We start from the raw sequence: 20,690 nt of genomic DNA on the forward strand, positions 1-20,690 counted from the left end.
TTTCTTTCCTCTCCTCCTCCTCCTGCATCGCTATCTTACCTTGCTATACTCTTTCCTTTCTGTCTCTTTCACCACTTCCCCTACGTTGGGCAACCAACCGACCGTACTTCCTTTTTACTTCACTGCCTTTACTATCTATATTGCTCTCTCTACGGAACTTCAATCACGGCCAACGCGTTGGTTTTGTTTTCCGCCACCAAAGCTTCAGCGTTTGCACGGCTTCATTGCTCTGTTTGCATTCAGACAAGGCCAGCATGCTTAAGTCGCAAACAGATTCACGAAGCGCCCTTCATGTTAGTGAAAGGGTGTATTTCACTGCTTAACAAACTGTTAAGTAGAAATACATTCGAGGTCTAAATAACGCTCGATCCCTCAAACAAAAAATTTAGACATTCAGTGGTTCCGAAGTTTTCTTCAAACAACATGTCACTAAAAGATGGAAACAAGACTGAACTAATTACGATTTATGACACATATGCAGAATATATATACTCGTATATCAAGTAAGAAATTAGGCCAATCAAAGCATATAGGTTAAATTACCTTTATTTTACTGAAAAAAAAATTTCATTCTTAGATATCACGAGCCAAAACTCCGATCTGATTATGACGCATGACGTAGAGGGCGACTCCGGATTAATTTTGGCCACCCGGAGTCCTTTAACGTGCCGCTAAATCTAAGTACGCGAGTGTTTTGGCATTTCAGTGCCATCGAAATGTGGCCACGGTGGCTGGTATCGAATACGCTATACTTGAGCTCTACAGCGCGACGCCATGACGCCTGGGCTACCACGGCAAATCATTACTGAACGGCCTTATTATTTACAGACGACGGTCATTTTTGAAATAAACTTTGTACTACCGATAAATGAAAAGGGAAATTAAAGTGAACGAAAACATAACTTTGTCACCGGCGAGAGTCAAATGCACGACATCTGCATGACACGTGCTCTTGCTCTGCTCTACTAATTCCTGTGGACCAAAGGTTGTCCCTCTGTCCCATTTCACGGTATTTTCTTTCTTTTTTTTCGGCCTACCACAATAGGTCAGCGGTTGTGGCAGTGTGCAGCTGGTCACGTGGTCGTCAGTTCGATTCCCAGCCAGGGCTGCCCCATTCTCTGGGGGCGAAATGCTAAACCGGTGGACGACGAAGTACCCGCGTCGGATCAAAGCTAGAGTATGAGCCCTACAAACACGGCGTTTCTCACAGCTTTGGTGTTGCTTAGACACGTGGAGTGTAATTAATGTCTCCATTTATTTTTTACAGTTTTTGAAGTGGGCCCCGCCGCACCCTTTGCAGGATCTTGTTCACGCGAACTGCGCACGCGCACACAAGGTGCGCGTGCATATGAAGGCCAGCCAGTGCGCTACTTGGCAGAGTTCTCCGCTGCCTGCGTCAGATGTCGCCACGGATGCAACCTGTGCCGTTCTTGTGTTTATGGCCGATGTTTTCCCTTGACGATGATGTAAATGCGCTTAAAAGACGAGAGCGATAGGTGATGACAAGACGAGATGTGTGTCTCGTCTTCAGCGATCGTCCTCGTCTTCTTAGCGCATTTACGTGATCGTCAAGGGCAAACCAACTCGCCCAACTAAGTGTGCTGACCGACTTGTTCGCCCTTCTTTAACTACGGTAAGCCGCAGCCTGCACAAGCAATCTACGCGGGTTTCGTTTTTTGTTGAAACGAGGCGCTGCTAACAGCAGTTCGGCTACCAAAATATCTGGCCCATAGCAGGGGCTATTTGTCGCCGTTTCGCAACCTTTCGATGTGATCCCTACTGTTTGTCCAAAACTGGTGCCGAAGACTTCTTCGCAGTTAAATACCATGGCAACGCCTCTCGCTTGCCACACCGGGTTTAGTAGCAGAAACATCTGCTAAGCTTTCCGCCTCATCGAAGTCGCTAGAGACGGAACTGGACAAACTAAAGTAGAGTATGGCGAAACGATAAGTGCAAACAGAAGATACGATTCTTTCGCAACAGCTGCTCTATTTTTTTCACTCCCGACACGTGTCTTAATTGTCACAGTAAGGAACGTGTCGCTGCATTGCAACTTGCAATCTTGTGTCCCTTTATTACTATTTTTAATTACCTTGGTGTATAGGGTAAGTGGGAGAAGCGCAACGTGTCGTCGTGTCCACTATAGAAGATAACGGACGATGGAAAACGTGCAGGATTTTAGTGACAGGAGCATCGAGTTACACTCTTGTTTCTTGGGTTGCACTAGCGGTTCACCTCCTGAGACGACCGGGGACGAAATTCAGAAAAAAAAAACAGAAAAAGTAGTACAGTACAAAATTCATGGGTTTCATTATAGATATGATATCAGAGCATGAGTTTAGTTACATGTTGGGTTGCTGATATGTCTGGAATAATTTGAATTATGTGTAAATCACTGATTACTTACCGCACACCAATGCACAGAACCCCAACGCCGAGGTGCGAGTGCCACTAAGAGACACCCAAGTCTAAGATTAGGATCGCCTACCATTTTTCCTGTTGCTCTACAATTTTCTCATTGCCACTTTTCATCTAATCATAATATATGAGAAGTTAACTATTTATTAATTAAGAATGAATGTGCAATTGGGCGGAATGCAAAAAAATAATCTGAGTATCTCCAAGCGACGGCAAACAACACTACCTTGGTTCTGTCCCACTAAGTGGCATTTGCAAATTTTTAAATTTTGGTGAAAGATAGTTGGGATAACCTGTATGTGCATGACATCAGGGTTGGCTGGAATTTTTTGTCACTAACAATTCTAGCATAAGCTCAGCTTAAACGCGAGCGCGCGACGCCAAATCAGACCAAACGACGGTAGGTGCAACAAGCTCAGCTTTCAAGTATGCGACGAGACAGATTTCATCTTCCTCGCCGATTGGGATATTTTCTCACGTACGTTTATGTTATTTTCTGCCAACACGCAGGGGACATGATGTGCTATATATCTGTCGCATTTTTTTTCTGGTCGAAGCACTTATAGTTGAGCGTGCTCCCAGGCTAATAGACTGTACACATTGGGAGCAGCATTCCGGGCACGTTGGTAAGTAATCCATTACTCAAGTATTATTGCGCAACAAAAAGACACGTGTGTGAGAGAAGAACACTCACCAAGCGCAAACTTTCAACTCAATTTATTGTGCCACTGAATCAGTTTATGTATGTGAAGCAGTATAATAAATTTAGTTGAAAGTTTGCGCTTGGTGTGTGGTCTTCTCTCACGTCCGTGTCGTTTTGTTGCGCAATAATACTTGAGTACTGTACGCAGACCGTACATGAAGGCGTGCGGCCGCGTTGCAGTTGTTGCAGTTACTGAAACTGGGCGGATTTTACAGCATACGCGTCCCTGGACCCGCTGCTATTTGTATTAGTCTGTGCAGAAAAGAAAAAAATGTCCGTGTCGTGGTCACATCCGTGAAACCGAGCTGGTGTGGTGTTGCCTGCGGCCGTAAACAAGGCAACGATATACATGTCGCTAACATTAAAAAAAGGTAATAAAATAAAAAAAGTAAATTCGTCCGCGACAGGACTCGAACCTGCAATCTTCTGATCCGAAGTCAGACGCCTTATCCATTAGGCCACGCGGACGGTCCCTAGAATGAGCATTATAGAACCGACACATGTCTTATGTATCAGGCTGATGCTTTAGGTTATTTTTCGGCGTGTTTAACTTGTTTTATTTTCGCCCCAATTTTGTTGTGCTTTTTTTTTCTTGTTCTTCCAGCTGTTGTCGTAAGCGAGAACACTGTAGCCGCTTAAACGCAAGAAAAATCAGCTGAACTGTACGAGACAGCTATGTTCTGATACGTGATTAAGAAAAAATACGCTCAAAAATAGAAAGATAAAAACAACAGGCACTCGTGCTCTCACCTCCAACTGATCTTGTAGCAAGTGCTTCGAAACTGTTAAGAAAAAAAATTAAACGAGTTGACAGACGAGCGTCGACTAACACAGTCAGAGTTAACTATCTTTGCTAATTAAACGACACTTTCGTTCTTGTTTTCATATGTGTATTTAAAAATTTGTAGTGGGGACACCACTGTCGTATACATATGAGGTTGGTGCTGCGTCTTCGCGTATTTAAATTTTTACTGCGCAGCAAAGGGTGGACCTAATTTTTTTCTAATGCAATGTAATCTTTTTTTTTTTGAAGCGAAGCTTATTATAACTCGCAGATTTCGGTGCGTCCGTGCACGCACAAAATTATCATCATCAGCATTGGCTCGAGCGTCGTCATCTCCTTTCGCAGCTGGGTCGTTGGCGCCCCTCGGTTTGCGCTAGTAGTCGTGAAGCCCGCGCGATCCCAAGGCACGCAATGACAGTGGCATACCACAGCCTCGGCCTTCCAGCCACCTCAGTGGAAGACATCCTCTTCCCTCGCCATAGTTCCGTCACAGCTTTGCAATCCTTCTTGGAGTTTGCCGCTGTGGCAGGACTCAATTGCCTCCTTTGTAAGCGGGCCCCCGCCTGCCTGCCCCTTGCGGTCCTTGCCATGGCGAGTTGCTGCCGCTGACCATTTCCACACCCTACCTACCTCTTCCCCCTTTGTACCTTTCCTATCTCTTCTTCGTCCCTCTCCCCGTCCCCACTGATGCTGAGCCGTGCTCCCTTCTGGGCAGCAGAAAACAGCATCATTTGCACTTCCTGAACCACTATACTCGTGCTCGTGCCACTGCTCCCGCGTTCGTCGTCGTCCTCTTCTACCAAAGATGGCTCCATTGTCGCTCATCATTCCAGCGTAGAATTTCGCTTCTCTTCTATCGTCGTAATGGGGAGGCCGCGTTTACGGGGGGGGGGGGGGGGGGGATGAGCCATTTTCTCAAGGGGGTATTGGCCATTCATTGTCTTACGTAGCGGACAGATTTAATTTTGAAGCAAGTTTATAGAAATCCATCCAGAATGAACGGGCTCGGGAAAGGCCTCGTCGTCGCCGTGCCGATTCTAGCGTGAGGGCTTCCGAAGCCCAGGCGAAACGTCAGCGAAGAGCCGCGGACGCCGAGCTGCAGGAGCGTGATGTTGAGGCCAAACGTCAGCGTCGTCTTGCCCTCCAGGAACTTGACAACGGTGGTGCACACCTCGGCAATGCTTGCGCCAACTTCTCCGGTGCGACGGCCTATTTTCAACGCGGTTTTTTCAACCGCAACTTCGCAGTCAGCTGCAGTGTGTGTGACGGGTTGTGGCTCGAGCACAACGTGGTTCTCGTCAGTGCAATTCGTTCCGAGGAACACCGAAGAAACACACGACAAGCTTCGCTTACCCCCATTTCCTCGACAGGGAAGGGGCTACTGATTGTTTTTATTGGCGCAAGTTAATTACAGCTACGAGAAGGCGCTACCATAATCATTGTCGCCGCGGGGAGCAGGCGTGGAAATTTAAAGACGCTATCTTCACCTGTATTTGAATCTTGCAGCGGTTTTAGGATACCTAATCCCCCTTTTGGGTGAATGTACTTTCACATGACATTCAATAGAAATGCAAATTAACAATACTGCTCAACTTCTTGTTTCCCTTTGGCGTTCCTTAAAGGAATGCGCGTGTACGCGAACGTTATACGTATACGTGCGTGTCTGTAACTAGATCTACGTATACCTGGTTGTCCCAACCAACGTGCAGTAACATATAAAAAATTGAAGCTTTTTATGCAGACAATACTAACTTTATTTGTTAGCAGCTACGTGAAGAAGCTTCCAGTATTTTGTTTTGTCCTTGATCAACTAATTAGCCATGATTAGCTTACCTACCCTTTAAATAATAAAGTTTGAGAGCGCACTTGAAAATATTAGTTTCAGCTTCTTGATGCCCGCCAACTTGAGCTAAGGCCTTTTTACTTTACACTTTTCAACGAAATCCAGCGAAATAAGACAAAATAAGCGTTAAAAAAACACCTTGCGGGGCCTCTATCTATAGTGCATCTGTTAGCGTTAATAAAATATTGTAAGAATTCCGCTTTATTAATATCCACAGCGAAAGACCAGATCAATAACAATGAAAGCCACGGATGTCTCTATTTTTAGAGAAGAGGCATTTATGTATAGGGACCGAAATACTTCTTGCGAAAAATTAGGCAATTGAGCAGGTATGATCGCCACTATGCCCAGTGTACAATGTGCGAGAGGGCACTGAAAACTTAATCTGGAATTGCAATCTTTTTGCAACCAAAGGACCGTCCTAATCACCGCACTAAGTGAACCTCAGAGTTCACTACTTGAGCTTAAATATGTACGGGACCGTGGAATAGCTAGTGCCGCCTGAGCGCCTCATGCTACGAAAGCGCTCTTAACGTTTCTGAGACAATGGCCTCAACAAGATACATTAAAATTGTAGGTACGTTGTGTTATGTGTGTGTTAAGTGTCGCATATATCCTGTGGCAGTTACCAGCCTTCTTCTCTACTTCCCTTTTCTCTGAAGTTTGTGTATGTCTTCAAAACAAATAATAATAATAATAATAATAATAATAATAATAATAATAATAATACAATAAAATTAATAATATGTCCTTAGTGTATCATTTCATTATCATCCCATTCACCTCAAGTAGCACGTCATGTTTGCCGCCAGGCAAACGGTTTCAGTTTTTATTAAAGAGCCTCTTTCTCATGTTTCTATTCCAGCATGAACGGAACCGCTGCTTTTAGATTTTCATGGAGCTTTAAAAATGCCCAGTGACTCTTATTATCCACTGTACGCGCGCGCACGCGCGTGTGTGTGTTATTTTTTATTATTATAAATACATGTAAAGAAAAGTTGGTGCCCTTTAGAGGCGGCGGGGATTAAAGCGAAAGTGACATAAAAAAAGAGTTAAGCAAGAGTTCATATCGAACAGTTCACCAACGCTCATTATCACAAAAGGAGTCGTGACACAAGTTAATTTCCGCCGCTCAGAGAAAAACCAAAGTTTAAAAAATGCAAAGATGCCCACAAGCTATTGTCCCAACAAAGCTTTGGAAGCATGGGCTCTGTGTAGTGGAGCAGCCATGGACGCACATGATGAACAGGCGTTAAAATATAACTATCTTATAAATCTCAAACTTTTTTTTGCATTTTTTTTGTTGAAGAAATTTTGCGGACACACGCACTGCCTGCATTTGTGATCTTCCTGTTGGCCACGCACCCGCCAAGGAGAGATACAGCGGTCTTCTCTTAGGATCTGCAATTACCTTGACAGCTTTTGGCGGCATGCCCAATATTTGCCGCAGTGTAGGAGAAGGTGTTCTACATCACAATCGGGCTCCGTACAAGAGAAAAAATGGACAACTGTTCCAGTTTTCTACCCGAAGCACTTCGCGTAGACCGTGCCCAGTCGCGATCTACGTATGACGGTTTCTGCAGCAAGGCTCACCTTGACAGCACATAATGAACGTCGCATTCGCCACCCGACTAGTCATCAAAAACAGCAAGCAGTTTATTGCGATAGCAATTATATGGACACTCAAAAGCAGATTTCTGCCGTCGGCGTCGCCGTCGCCGTCGCGGTGAGGTTCCGTATGACGTCAATGGAGATGAAATCGTCGCCGCGCGCCGAACGCTGTATGTGCGAGTGAAATGGCGCGAGGGGCGCGCGCTTTCACGGGGAGTGAACGCACGGCGGAGAACAAACGCGCGTTCTGCGACGTGCTCGCTTAAGGGCTGCAGAAGTAGGCGTCTCTTTCCTCCTTTACAATCACCATATATGTAGAGCAAACGCGCCTTCTTCCGACGCGCGAGAGGCCGTGGGGGAGGGGGGGGGGAGGGAATGGAGGCGACGTTTAGCTGCGGCACCAAGTGCCTATTTATATCAGAGGCTCCGGCAACAGTCACCAACGCCGCACGCATTTTGAGCGAACGCGGGCAAAACGCCGACGGCGTCGACAACAGTTCTACATGTTGCCGGTGCTGCTGCATGTCCAAGTTTATACAGCTGATAAAGCTAATATCATTACTCCGTATAGCTCTCTACAAATTTGCTATCGCAATTGATGCTTCGCCTTTCAGGTGAAACTGCGACAACTTTTTTTGACACTTTGGCGGACCAGAATGCACAGATGTAGCCCACGCGAGGAATGAAACGCTTGCCAATGACGTCGACCAAGAATGTTGAAACCTAAGGATAACAAAGGGTTAGGTTGGCGTTTCCTAGCACCTGGGTACCCGTATTGTCCACCGGAGTCTAACCTTTCCGCCACATCACCATGAGCCGTATTTTATAAGTTAAAACTCCTTAAAACTACACCTTGCCTATATGAGAGGCGCCGTGGTTGAGGGTGGAATCATTTTTGCCACGCCATGTCATTTAAACGTGTACCTAAGTCTATCTGCATGGTCACCATTTTGCCTCATTCCGGAACTGAGTCAACCCTGCCGGCAGTCGATCGATTAATTTTCACGTTCCAATTAAAGCAACCCAGGGTCTCTGAAAGACGCTGAAGTGGAATGCTACGGAATAGTCTTGACCACCTGGGGTTGTTTAACGTACAAGACCGTTTCTGGCCTGCAGTCCTCATCGGAATGCGTCCGATCGAGGATCAAAACTACAACCTTGTGTTCAGCAGCTTAACGCCACGTCCGCTGACACAAGACGGGTTTGAGTACTTTGCTGCTCGCAATTGTTCCTTTGACAGCTTAACATTCTCACAAAGGGAACAGTTAACAGATTTTCTTCTTTTGTTCTTTAATGCAGTGGTTCTTCTATTTTCTAGAAAATGTTTCTAGTTTCTGACAGATTCAGACTCCCCAAACGTTTCAAGCTGAAACTAAAGGACGTAAGAGCACGTGAACACAAGTGATACTGTCCCGTGTACGAATAGTTACTTTTATAGCACGCGGCATTTGCCGCCATTGAAAAAAATATTCGCGTTTATCAGAGCTACATTCTGGGCCAGCGTCAGAAGCGCAGCCCCTTGTAACCACCAGTTTATGAGCGAGTTTGTTTGATGAGCCTGTGCACAACGTTCCCGAATGCCTTCACTTTCGTTACGTAGTATGCACTTCACCGCGAAACTGCTGTTCAAGTGTTTGGTATGCCAGCGGTAAAAACGCCTCTGTTTATAAAAGAGCGCACGACGGCCGCCTCGGTGACCTCAGTCGTGCGGGCGCGAAAGGGCCAAGCAGCGTTTATGCTCCCCAGTACTCGGACGACTTTGCGCCAAATCGCAACACCCGTTCCTGGAACAGTCCCAAGATACGCTCTCGTACCAGTTCCTGCGAGCGTATCGCGCCCAAGTTATGTCTAGCTTTGCAAGGGCACGCTCACATTTATCTTTCGGGCTGAGCTCCGCTACAAATTTCACTGCTTCTGAAGCTTAGAGAAAAGCGCTACCCTGACTACACCTCACCCCCATGCGCGCTTTTAATCAGGAACCAGTTCCTGGAACATTCCAAGATACCTGCACAAGGCGAGTGCACGAGGTATAAGCCTGCAAGGGAACACTGACAGTTTTTTTAGCCTGAGCTTCACCACGTGCTGCATTGACCCCCCCCCCCCCCCTTCCTCGCACTGCCCGCCCAATTACAAGGGCCATACTGTATACATCGGCGAAGAAGAATGCCGCGTCCTCGGGTGGTTGCGGCTGCAAGGAGCTGCGCGCAGCTTAACCGACAGTTCGCTAACGACTTCTTAGAGGAAGAATATTTTCCGGGAATTCTTCCAAATTCGTGATAACCGAGCAGAGGACTGGCTATTAGTCGTCGGCCAGCTTCGGGAATCTCGGTGTCCTTGCTGGTGTTTTCTCCGCAAATTTGTCGCGCGAGGCAACGCGCCGGTAAACTCAAGGGGCATTGGAGATGACGGCCGCACATGTTTCGTGCGGTGGCGAGCGAGTTCCGCCTAGCCGCAGTCGGCGAGAGAGCGCGCACGCACTCGGGTATCGACGTGTTTTCGAGAAAGACTCGAAGCCGGCTTCCGCTGGGGAACTCGAGCCCACCATTCATGGCTAGCGCCGACGAAAACAGTTGCCCTCAAAATATGACCGCGCAAAGGAAGCGGAACAGGCCAAGCATGGCAAGTAGCAGGGGGGGAGAGGGGGGAGGGGAGGAGAAGTGTACCGAGAATTTCTTCTTTCCTAAGATTACGCGACCGAAAAAGAGAACCATGTACATATTTACGGGATCAAACTTTCTGTGTAGGAAGTCCTTCTTTCGGATGTGTGGCGTCTTGCGTAATATGTGGAACTCAAAAAAGAAAAAAAAAAGGATCTTTTTTTCTGCCGCCTCACGTGAGCTTCTCACTCTCAAAATGATGGCATTTAACGGCGCACATTGTTAACACCACGCTTGAGGAGCGACCCTAGGCGTGGTACTCTTCCAAGCACAGTGCCCAGAAAAAAAAAGGGAAAAAACGGAGAAAGAAAACTCGCCTACGTGAGTAGTGGACCTTCTTTCCACGAACAGTTCTCGGGCCCTCGACCTTTCGGGGATGTTGAACGATGCGATAGTAGAAATGGAGATTCCGTGGAACAATTCCCCACGGCGATTTTCGCCTTATGCGAAGAGCTCTCGTATAGCCGTCCTCACTATACGAAGTGCATGGAGTTTTTTTAGCGCTCCTTTTGAAAAGAAGTGGCACTGCACTGGTTCGGCGCTGCAAGAAAAAAAAAAGGGGGGGGGGGGGGGGCTAATAAAGAAAAGTTATGGAGAACCGCGTTGTTCGAGACAGTGTACTAAGTTGGCAGCACTGAGCACGTGCAGGAAGATTTTCTTTTCACTACGACGAAGCTGCGAGCATCCAGGTTATTTTCGACAAGAAGCTTGCCTTTAATCCGTGTCTTTAAATTTAACCCAAGGGCAAACTATTGCCATGTATAAATTAAGATGTCAAGACACTTCAGCCTTCAACCGGTTTGATTAGGCAGAGTAAGGCTGCGGTATTATGATTTGACTTAGCTTAGACTATGCTAATTTTAGTGTTAATTTGAAGCTCCTTCCAACGGATAGTATGTTGACATGCGCTTAACCGTGCCTTCCACACATATGGTGGAACTCTATACGATATGTTCAGCACTGCTATTCTGCATATTTTTTTTAAAAGACTTGCTCAAAGATCATGTGTATCTATTTACCCTTTGATCACAGTTCTAATTAAGAAAGGACGCTGGTCTGTCCTACAAAACATCAAAAAGTCACCTGACAGTACCCACTATACCTGCACGCAGATTACACTTGAGTCATTACAGCTTTTCATGCCAGTTAGAGTTTCAGCGATCGACTATTAGAAGGACGAACACGTTGAAAACAACGAAAACACAACGAAAACACGGAAAGGATAGTGCACAGAACAAGCGCTGACTGACAAGGGTCAACCAAATCGCCCAACTGTCCACTTTCGCTACAGAAGGAGCAAAGGACGGATATTTTTTCGCATATCTAGGAAACAGAGGCCAGAGCAAGTAGCCTCTTCACGATTCGGAAAGGACACTCACGTAGTTCATGGTGCGACAAGGGGAGAAACTAGCTTAACGAGCGATTATTGGAAAGCTTGTGAAATGTTAAACGAATATGGAGGGCACCTATGAATACTGCAATGCTTTTATCGTGCATGGTTTCAATGCTTTCATCATGCAATGCTTTCATCGTTACTGTGCACCATTCGTGCAATGGTGAGGGTGACGTTTCACCAGAACATTCACAGACTTTGCGAGAAGACCATGTGTCAGCTCATAGTGCGCCTACGTTTTTTTTTTTTTTTTTTCGCTCGGTCGCTCTGCCAGAATGCAGCTATATATGAAGGCCTTTGGAAGGTGCAGCTGAGTCGTCGCCAGGCGCCTCTGTCATATCACAGCTGGGGTAAGCAAATATTCTTTGAACACGTAAGAAATAATATTAATTGCGTGCAGCGCTTTGCTGTGGCCAAGTGAGTCAAGTGTGAGTGCCGTGACCCAGTCAAGACAAAAACAGTTAATGGTGAAAAAAAAAAAGAACATCAATACGTATACTCGCCGCGTACGTACGTTGTCTTCTAGTAACTTTACATAGACGGGAAGGCTCTGTGCAGCGAGCGTTTTTATTGTGTTCATCAAACTACACCAAATACGCAAAAGTTATTTTTTGTGCTAATGCAATGAGGACTGTGAATCAGTGATGGACAGATAAAAAAATGGCAACGTTGAGTCTATAGCAAAGAAAGACAAATAATTTGGCTAAGAAACGGATCATAATTCTATTCCCCGAGACCATTCATTGGTCGGTCCTCAATAATGATTTTTGGCGTATCATGGACGCCGCATCATGTGATGAAGTAAAGGTGAAGCTAAAAGCAACATGCATGTAAGAGTTGGCCAGCGCAAGGACCGAGTAATTGCGATCACCCAATACATTTATGCGTTTATGATGACTATATGTGTTTCTCTCACCGATGCATTTATAAACATATATATATATATATATATATATATATATATATATATATATAGGCTTTACCGGTCTGACCCTCTCAAATCAGACAGTTGACAAAGACCAGGGATATTAGACACGCGGTGTGCTCTGCTTCGGAATGATGCTTGACGTGGCGTCGTTTATAGCGGCATCCTGCATGTTCGGAAATCGTGAGTATGTGTATACGCTCAGTGCCTGCAACTCGCCGAAAGGCGCGCCTATCTTGCAGTCGTATTTATAACAATTTTCTCGGTCGCCCAATTCGGTCTATCTGCCTGGCACTTTTAATTTACTTCTCTGCGACTTTTGTTTTCTTTGCGTCGCAACAGACTGGACTTCATTCAGAATTATCGCTCCATTTCTCCCAAGCCCCTCTCCCAATAGGTTCGGCGTAAACTCTGCCTTCCGTTTGAGTGCGACTAAACACGCAACCAGCGGGGGAGCGCTTGGCGACCACATGCGTTTGCGGAATGATCGACGAGGCAGCGGCCGCGCAACACTGCGTATACGAACTGCAGAGCGGCTCTCTCCCCCTTCACCGCCCGCCATCACGTCCGCCGCCTTCCCTTCTGCAGACTACGTCTCGCTCACACGACGAAGCTGGGAGCGGTGGAAGGTGCGGTTATTTCGAGGTCTTGGTTGTTTGTTTTCAAGTCTGGCCGCTGCTGCAGCGTCCGGCCAGCGACTATAACGCCCGCAGTGCGAGTCAGCGCCTTCCGGTACACTATGGCGTCACAATATCGAGCAGTGGCAACTTGTGCCACCATGTTCCGAACGAGCCAGTAGGAGGCCGGCAGGAAAAGCTTTACTGATGATAAATAAAAAAAAATTGGGAGCGTCTCACGGACAGATGCATCCGTTGCTTCGCCGCCTACGCTTCGTTTGTGCCTTTAACACGAGCGAAGCGTGAGGTTCGACTGGGACGTTAGAGCACGTGCATTTTGTTTGCCCGTTTTATATAGCTTGAGTACACGTTTCGCATCGCAGGCATATCGTACGGCATGGGAGTCGATTCTCCCGCAGGCTGGAAATCAGCCTGCGCGAGTGGCTTGCGAGAGAATGTTACGTTTTCTACACGATTTAGGCCAATGCTGGCACCATGTGGCTGCTATTTAGTTATTCTTACTTCATCAGCGTCTGCTTATTTGTGTCCACTGCAGGACGAAGGCCTCTCCCAGCGATCTTCAGAAATGGTATACTCAGGTCCTAAGTCTGCAAGCTTTATAATCCCATTACCTAATTCTAATCCTCAGAAGCCCACCGTTTTTATTCCCTTTTCTTTAAACTATTTCAGGATATTTTCCCCAACTGCAGCCTTCCTGTCTGAGAGGTTCACTTTCCGCACTATATTAATTAATTCTAAAATTACCTCTTGAAATCGACGATACATGACAAGTGCCAACACTTAAGTCACCTTTGGTTTTCATTAGCAGCCGTATATATGAAACTATCTCTATCATGCGTTTCTTAACAAGCCCTTAAGCTGGTAAATTGCTCCCACCTTCGTGTCACTCTTCACCACGGCTGTTGAACCATCAAATCGTACTGCGGGATAATAAGTAAATCGTTTATTGGGTGGCATTTTGGTCGTTAACCGGGTCGGGGTGCTTTCTTTTTTGCAGTGGTTTTATCCCTTTAGTCGGCGTCTGGATCTAACATGTTTCGTTTCATCATTTGCTGCTCGTATACTATCAGTTTAAGGTGTCCCGTATTCAGTGCATTCACTGCATGGCCGTGCGCATGGTGCGCATATTTAAGTGAAGCGAAAGCTTATGTAAGACATTTCTGTAATTTTTGTCTTGTTTCAGTTAATGCAATGTGGTAGTGGTGGTGTTGCTTCAGATGTTACTAGCCTGACATTCAGTGGCTACAAGTGCTGGTGAAAAGGCGTGAGTTGCTTCGCATGACAGGGTTCGGCCAAACTTCCAACACACACGGGAACCGGATTGGGCCGTTCTCAGGAACGTCATGGGTCAATTTCAAGGGGCTCAAAAAAAAAAAAAAGGTGAAAGACTTCTAGCTCACACGGGACGTCGCTATATATATACATCAGTATGAGCTACCACTCCTCAGTATGTCAAGAAATTCATTCACGTACATGAAGACATTTGTGCACTATATCCAACGCAGAGAACATCTACGCGGCAAACGTAGTTCAACACTCGCGTATCTTCGCAGGAAAACCGAGTCTTTTCTCCGGCAAAACAGGCACGTGAACTTCTCGCCTATAAAGCGTCCTTGTTTTGTCCAACTTCACAGCGTCGTTGTGAATTGAGTCAGGAGTGACGTTAAGAGTTGAGGGCGTGCAACAAGGACCTTTTTTTTGTTTGCTTTTTTTATTTATTTATTTATTTATTTTTTTTTGGGGGGGGGGGGGGCACTCCAGACTCAAATGCCGCTTGCCAAGCCCTCGTGTGCGGTGAAGTACTTGTGCGCCTTCTTGTGGTCCGTTATTGCGCTAGACATGCATTGCAGTCAAACCTATACAATCATAGCTTGCGGTACTCTATAATTAGCATCATCATTTTCTTCGCACTCCCTCTTTCCTTGTCTCTGCCCCTTCCCACTACTCCTTTGTGGAGTAGTAAGTCATAGACATAGTTGGTAGGCCCGAACTTCACGCTTTTCTCTCATCAGAGCTATATATATATATATATATATATATATACATATATCGCACCTTTTTCTCGCTCGCCTACTGCGCTACTGTGCCATGAACACTGATGCAATAGCAGCTGTATGAAACCAGCTATGCACAAAACTCTGTCCTTGCGGCTTTCTGCCCGGAGTGGGGCGCTTCCGTTGCAGGCGCGGCGGCACGCATTTTGGGCACGGCACATGTCCGGGCGTTCCACGTGTTGCCGGCCGCCTACGCGAGGCGAGCGCGGGCCCATCTGACAGGCCGACGACGGGAGCGTGGGCCGATGCAGGCGAAACTCGTTCCGGACGAGCGCCTCTTCTCGGCCGCCCCGATACGAAGAAGCAAAAAAAAAAAAAAAAGAGCCCTCCGATAGCCGTCCTCTCTGAACACCCTGTCTGTCGAGCACGGGTAACTAACTATGCGATGCTCCCTTCTTGGTAATACGCGAGCATTCTTGTATAGTTCGTGCACCTATAAGTGCGCGCACTGATCCCTGTCTCATTATCACCAAGTGTGAGATAAGCTGCAGGAGGTTAAGTATGAGATGGTACCGAAGGTACCAAGTATGAGTTGGGGGACCGGTACTAAGTATATGAGATGATAATGAGTCAAGGGAAACAGGATAGCAAGTGGACTTTCTACGGCAAAAGGAAAGTTCACTCTGTGTTGCTCAAACCAGGCAGCACTGTACATAGGTACCGCACGCGTGTAAGCAGTGAACTTCTATTTTTATTCACTTCTAGCATACAGAATGGTAGACGAATCGGAAATTGAAATTATGAGGCGGCTGAGGTCATGGCCTGTAGATTCTTTTCATGTCTCGTTTAATCCGTGTACGTATACGTGCTACGTACGCTAAGCTGTCAGTGCTTTCTTGCAGTGATTTCTTTCGAAATGCCTGGCTGACAGGTCTCCACTCATTGTGATACGTGTCCTGCTCAGGCACAAAACGCGGTTTGCCAGGAACAAATCGAGCATTCAGCCCTGCCCTACAGCCACGGGTAATATGAAACATGATTTGCTTCGGCACCGCTGTTATTCTCATTCAGATTTATAATCATCCTTGAAACGCAGCAACGCTCGTAAGTTGATTTTGATTTCTTTTTCTCGAGGGCGGTGAACGCGCATCAACCAAGCTTTTCGGCAGCAAGCCGCGTAATCAGAGGTATCAGGGAAAGGTGTAGTGGGACAACGCTCTTCACGTAAGCAGTCACTCAAGCCGTATACCAGGCTCCATTGTCTCGCAGCCACCCGCCGTGGTTGCTCAGTGGCTATGGTGTTGGGCTGCTGAGCACGAGGTCGCGGGATCGAATCCCGGCCACAGCGGCCGCATTTCGATGGGGGCGAAATGCGAAAACACCCGTGTACTTAGATTTAGGTGCACGTTAAAGAACCCCAGGTGGTCAAAATTTCCGTAGTCCCCCACTACGGCGTGCCTCATAATCAGAACTGGTTTTGGTACGTAAAACCCCATAACTATGTCTCGCAGCCCGATCGGTTCATATCGTGTTTTGGCAAGTCCCTAAAGAGAAAGGACTTCGGAGCCCTTAAAATCATAACGAGCAACGGCTCTCTTAGCAGACGAGTCCCAGACGCTTTTAATTTTTCTAGTGTAGGAGGGTGCATTTTACTCCGAAAAGGGTACAGCATAAACCCCCTGCCGCTCCGCGCTGCTACATTAGCCCGGTGCCAATTGCCGGAGCTGACCCCTTCATGAATCTCTCGCTCTTTCAGCGCTGGAGAAGCTGCGAGTATACCAAAGGCCGCGTAACGGAGTATATAACACGCAAAACCTCCTCGCCGTCTTCTCCCTCCCATTGCTCGGATTATTCCGCCGAGCGCGCCTGACGACGACGATCCGTTCTCGGCGCGATGGCTCGTCAGCGGGGCGCGCATCTTCGCAGGACGACGGGTGCTTTGAACCCGCGACAACGACGAAGACGGGTCGCCGGCCCTTCGAGAAGCGTCTCCTTCGGCGCCGGTCAGAGTTCAAGGCCCGCGTTCTGGCGATGAGCCGGCGAGGGCTGCCACTGCCTGCTGCTCGGGCACGCACGCACGCCGCTCCATCGCCACTACGGGAGCGAGCCTGGCGGCTCTAACACAGGAGGAAAGGGGAGCCACGTTGGGGCAGAGGGACGCCGCAAAGCTTTGTGCCGCCTCCAACCGAGAATAACAGTTGCGTGACTAAACGGAGCACTACTTGGAACCGCAAGTGTGTATATAACGTCGGGCCGACCACTTGAATGAACGCAAACGTAACACGTGCCGCGTTCGTCTAAGTGTCTGTATAAGGAAACCAGTGTCTTAACTGGGGCACTGCTGCGTTCAGTATAGTGGTGAGGCGCGGAGCGATGCGACGGTGGTTCCACGTCCGCCCGCACGCGTGCTTAATTAAACAGAGACGAAATCGGCTTAATGCGCGTGGAGACTTAGACGCGACATCTGCGGTGACGTCTGCGCGCCGGCACGCGGCTTGTTACGCTTCCTGTCTGACTGGAAGCACCGCCCCCTGAATGTCTTCTCGGCTGACTCATCGCAAGAAAGAAAAATGTGTTTCCTTTAGGCGGCGCTTGAGTTATGCATTCAAGATGACTTCATCACGAATAACGGTTTCCAAAGCCACTTACGTTCAAATGATCTGCCACTAAGCGCCAATTATAATAGGAGCTCTAGAGACATTTAGTTGTGATGCAGTGGTGGCCGCACAAATACTGCACTGTTCTGAATGTAAAAGACACTTTGTAACAGGGGTGAATTTGAAACAAACTAAGCCTTCAACAAGCCCTTTCAGTCATGCGAATGAAGGCAAAATGTACTGCAACAAAGAAAAAAAATATATGGGGTTTTACGTGCCAAAAACCACGATCTGATTATGAGGCAGGTGATGGTGGGGGACTCCGGAATAATTTCGACCACCTGAGGTTCTTAAACATGCTCCTAAAAACACGGGTGTTTTCGCATTTCGCACCCAGCGAAACGCGGCCGCCGTGGCCGGGATTCGATCCCGCGACCCTATGCTCAGCAGCCACAAAGAAAACAGCTCGCGCCAGCCGGAGTGTCATGGGAACTTGGCGTCTCCGACGGCTCACAGGACCCTCCACAGGAGTGGACTCCGCGAGACCCCGACCGCAGTCGTTGAGCGTTCAGGGATAGGCGTCGTTAGGTTGGTCTCTCGACGACGGCCACTTGTTAACCAAACGTCGAACGTTTATTTATTTTTTTTGGAATCTACACAACATGTGCTTCCTTCTCGCTCAGGCAATCGCACGTCAATCAGTTCGTACAGGAATGCGGAACAGTTTTCACGTTGTGACATGTCGGTGTACGTTAAAAGCCTGTCATTCCATGACCTTCCTGTCGAAAACCACCTGGGACGTACACCAAGGGCCCTTCACTCGTCAAGGTTTTTCTCCTCTAGCAGCTCGGCACAGCTCAGCCCCAGCGTGGTTGCTCAAGATGGTCGAGCTTCGTCCCCGAACTGCGCCACTTCCTATTTAGTGGATGATTCCTCGCCCTTCTGAATGTAGTTCACGGAAATGTCTTGTGCATGGAACTCGAGGCTACTCTTTGTATGGCCCGTTAAAATTGGGAAGAACCGGAATCTGCTAGGTTTTCCCTCTGCATGGAGGACGTCGTGTATTCATGTCACCTTTGTGGCTATAGCCACTGGCCCGGCTGGCTATACTGAAAACCTGATGGAATTTCCTTTAATCTCTCTCTCCCCCTTTTCCCTTCCCCCAGTGTAGGGTAGCCAACCGGGCTCAGTCCTGGTTAACCTCCCTGCCTTTCATTAAATCATTTTCTCTCTCTCTCTGATGGAATTTTCTTCCACGCACGAAACCTTCAAGCAGGGCAAATGGCAAAACGTTGCAGATTTGGATCCACCCGCTGCACTCTAATACTCTTAAACCAAGGACCATTTTTTTACAGGACCTGTTTATATGTCATCTGACACTAAATATAATCTCCTGCGCCCTCGATCTACCAACAGACGCCGGTGACTGAAGGACTGCATACAAATCTGCACTTGGGCCAAGCACTGCCCACTTTCACGCATGCACGAACGCACACGAGGAGACAGACATCTCTCATGGTTGGTGAACTCGCTTAGTTAAATATAAGGCGCTCCCCCCCCCCCCCCGGCAAATAAAATAAAAATACGGGCTGAATAGCATGCCTCCGGTGCGCACGCTAAAGTTTATGTGTGTTGGTCTCCGTAACCAGAGACGTCTCGGTGTCATATACGGCACACACTACCGTTGTCTTCGCCATTTTATTCCCACGCGCCACATTATAGGGCACTCAAGAATACACGCCCGTAAGTGCGGTACCTAGCACGCTTGCCTAGAGCGTGGGAATTGTGCGTGGCAGAGCGCTTTCTTGGTCATCTGCCGGCTGCAGGGCCCGTATTAACGAATACGTTATTGCACTAGAATTGTTCGTAAGGCCAGATGTCAGCCAACCATGACATAAGGCACATTATTGGTGAATCAGGTCAGCCAATCACAAACAGTGCATACAAACAAAGAGCTTTGTGAATTGGGTCTCTGTTAGATTATGTGCAGATAACATTGGATCACAGCTAAGAACATTATGTGAACATTACGTTCATAACATGTGATAGATAAGAAAGCATCGCTTGGAAAAACTTGGTGGCAGCCTTAGGCAGGTTTTGAAAACTTGCGGATGGTTGATAGCACCTTTCCACGTTCGCAGCATGGTTACATTGATGGGTGGAGATAAATTATGAGAGAAATATCACTAATCAATTAGATAATCAACAATAAATATCAAATCAACCTTTTACTTACTACTCCTAGAGCGTAAAATTATCTACCAGAATTAAAGCCTGTAATACTGGAAAGCCACTCCATTGGTAAGTGATTTTCTAGCGCAATAGGAAGCATGAAAAATTACATAAGCGGGCTACCAAACAAGAGACAAGTTTACATCAATATAGAGGCTTGACGTGATCAACAGAGGTCGAACAAGGGAAGTATGTAGGGCCACCGTTTGGACAAAGGGACTTGCCTTCTTCAGAGCACGCAAAATAAGAAGGCTACGGCACATGTTTAGATTGTCTTGCACAGATAGCCAACCACACGCTTGCGGTGCTGCCGAACCTGGAGATCGCGTGCCAGGCACGAGAGGGAACGATCAAAGAAGGCAAGAAGGCATGCTATGGTGGCGTTAGCCCACGAGCTCTAGCATTGTTACATACATCGTCATGTCCGCTATGTCGAGCAAGTAAAATCAGACGGAATTTCACTTGTGGAATTTCGCATATTCTGTCCCATGTCACAATGTCTGTTGAGCACTAAAATTCGGATTCAGATTGTCGATTGACCTAGAAAGAGGAAAACGCGAAGCGCGCCTCGACATCCCTCGGCCCCTCCTCGATTTGACGGACTGCTCGGCTGGCCACGATCTTGTCCAAACTGTTGATAAACCACTGGCAGCTACGCTTGACCAATTGTGCCAGCTTGATACACACTGCTCACGTGCGTGACTCCTTCAGCAAGGCACGAGACACCTTAAATTTTTACATAAATGTGATGAACTCCTCTTTTTGGCGAGGGTTGTTTTTTGCGCACACTTGAGCTAGAATACCTTCGCAAAATAGAGTGGCATTGTAGAATGAAAGACATCAATTTCGCACTATGAATCCACGCTATGAATTCATAACCCAAAAGCTAATACGT

At 47.3% G+C, this 20,690-nt stretch overlaps 1 protein-coding gene and 1 non-coding gene across 2 annotated transcripts in view; both read right to left on the reverse strand.

The window, feature by feature from the left end:
- LOC119437733 (collagen alpha-1(XVIII) chain) overlaps positions 1-20,690 on the reverse strand; it is a 288,239-nt gene that overhangs the window by 230,372 nt on the left and 37,177 nt on the right. The gene's annotated exons all lie outside the window — the stretch shown is intronic.
- On the reverse strand, positions 3,517-3,589 carry Trnar-ucg (transfer RNA arginine (anticodon UCG)). The gene has a single exon. It is a non-coding gene; the product is annotated as a tRNA-Arg (tRNA).

This window comes from Dermacentor silvarum, chromosome 1, assembly GCF_013339745.2.
Source record: "Dermacentor silvarum isolate Dsil-2018 chromosome 1, BIME_Dsil_1.4, whole genome shotgun sequence".
In the NCBI taxonomy this organism is placed as follows: Eukaryota; Metazoa; Arthropoda; class Arachnida; order Ixodida; family Ixodidae; genus Dermacentor; species Dermacentor silvarum.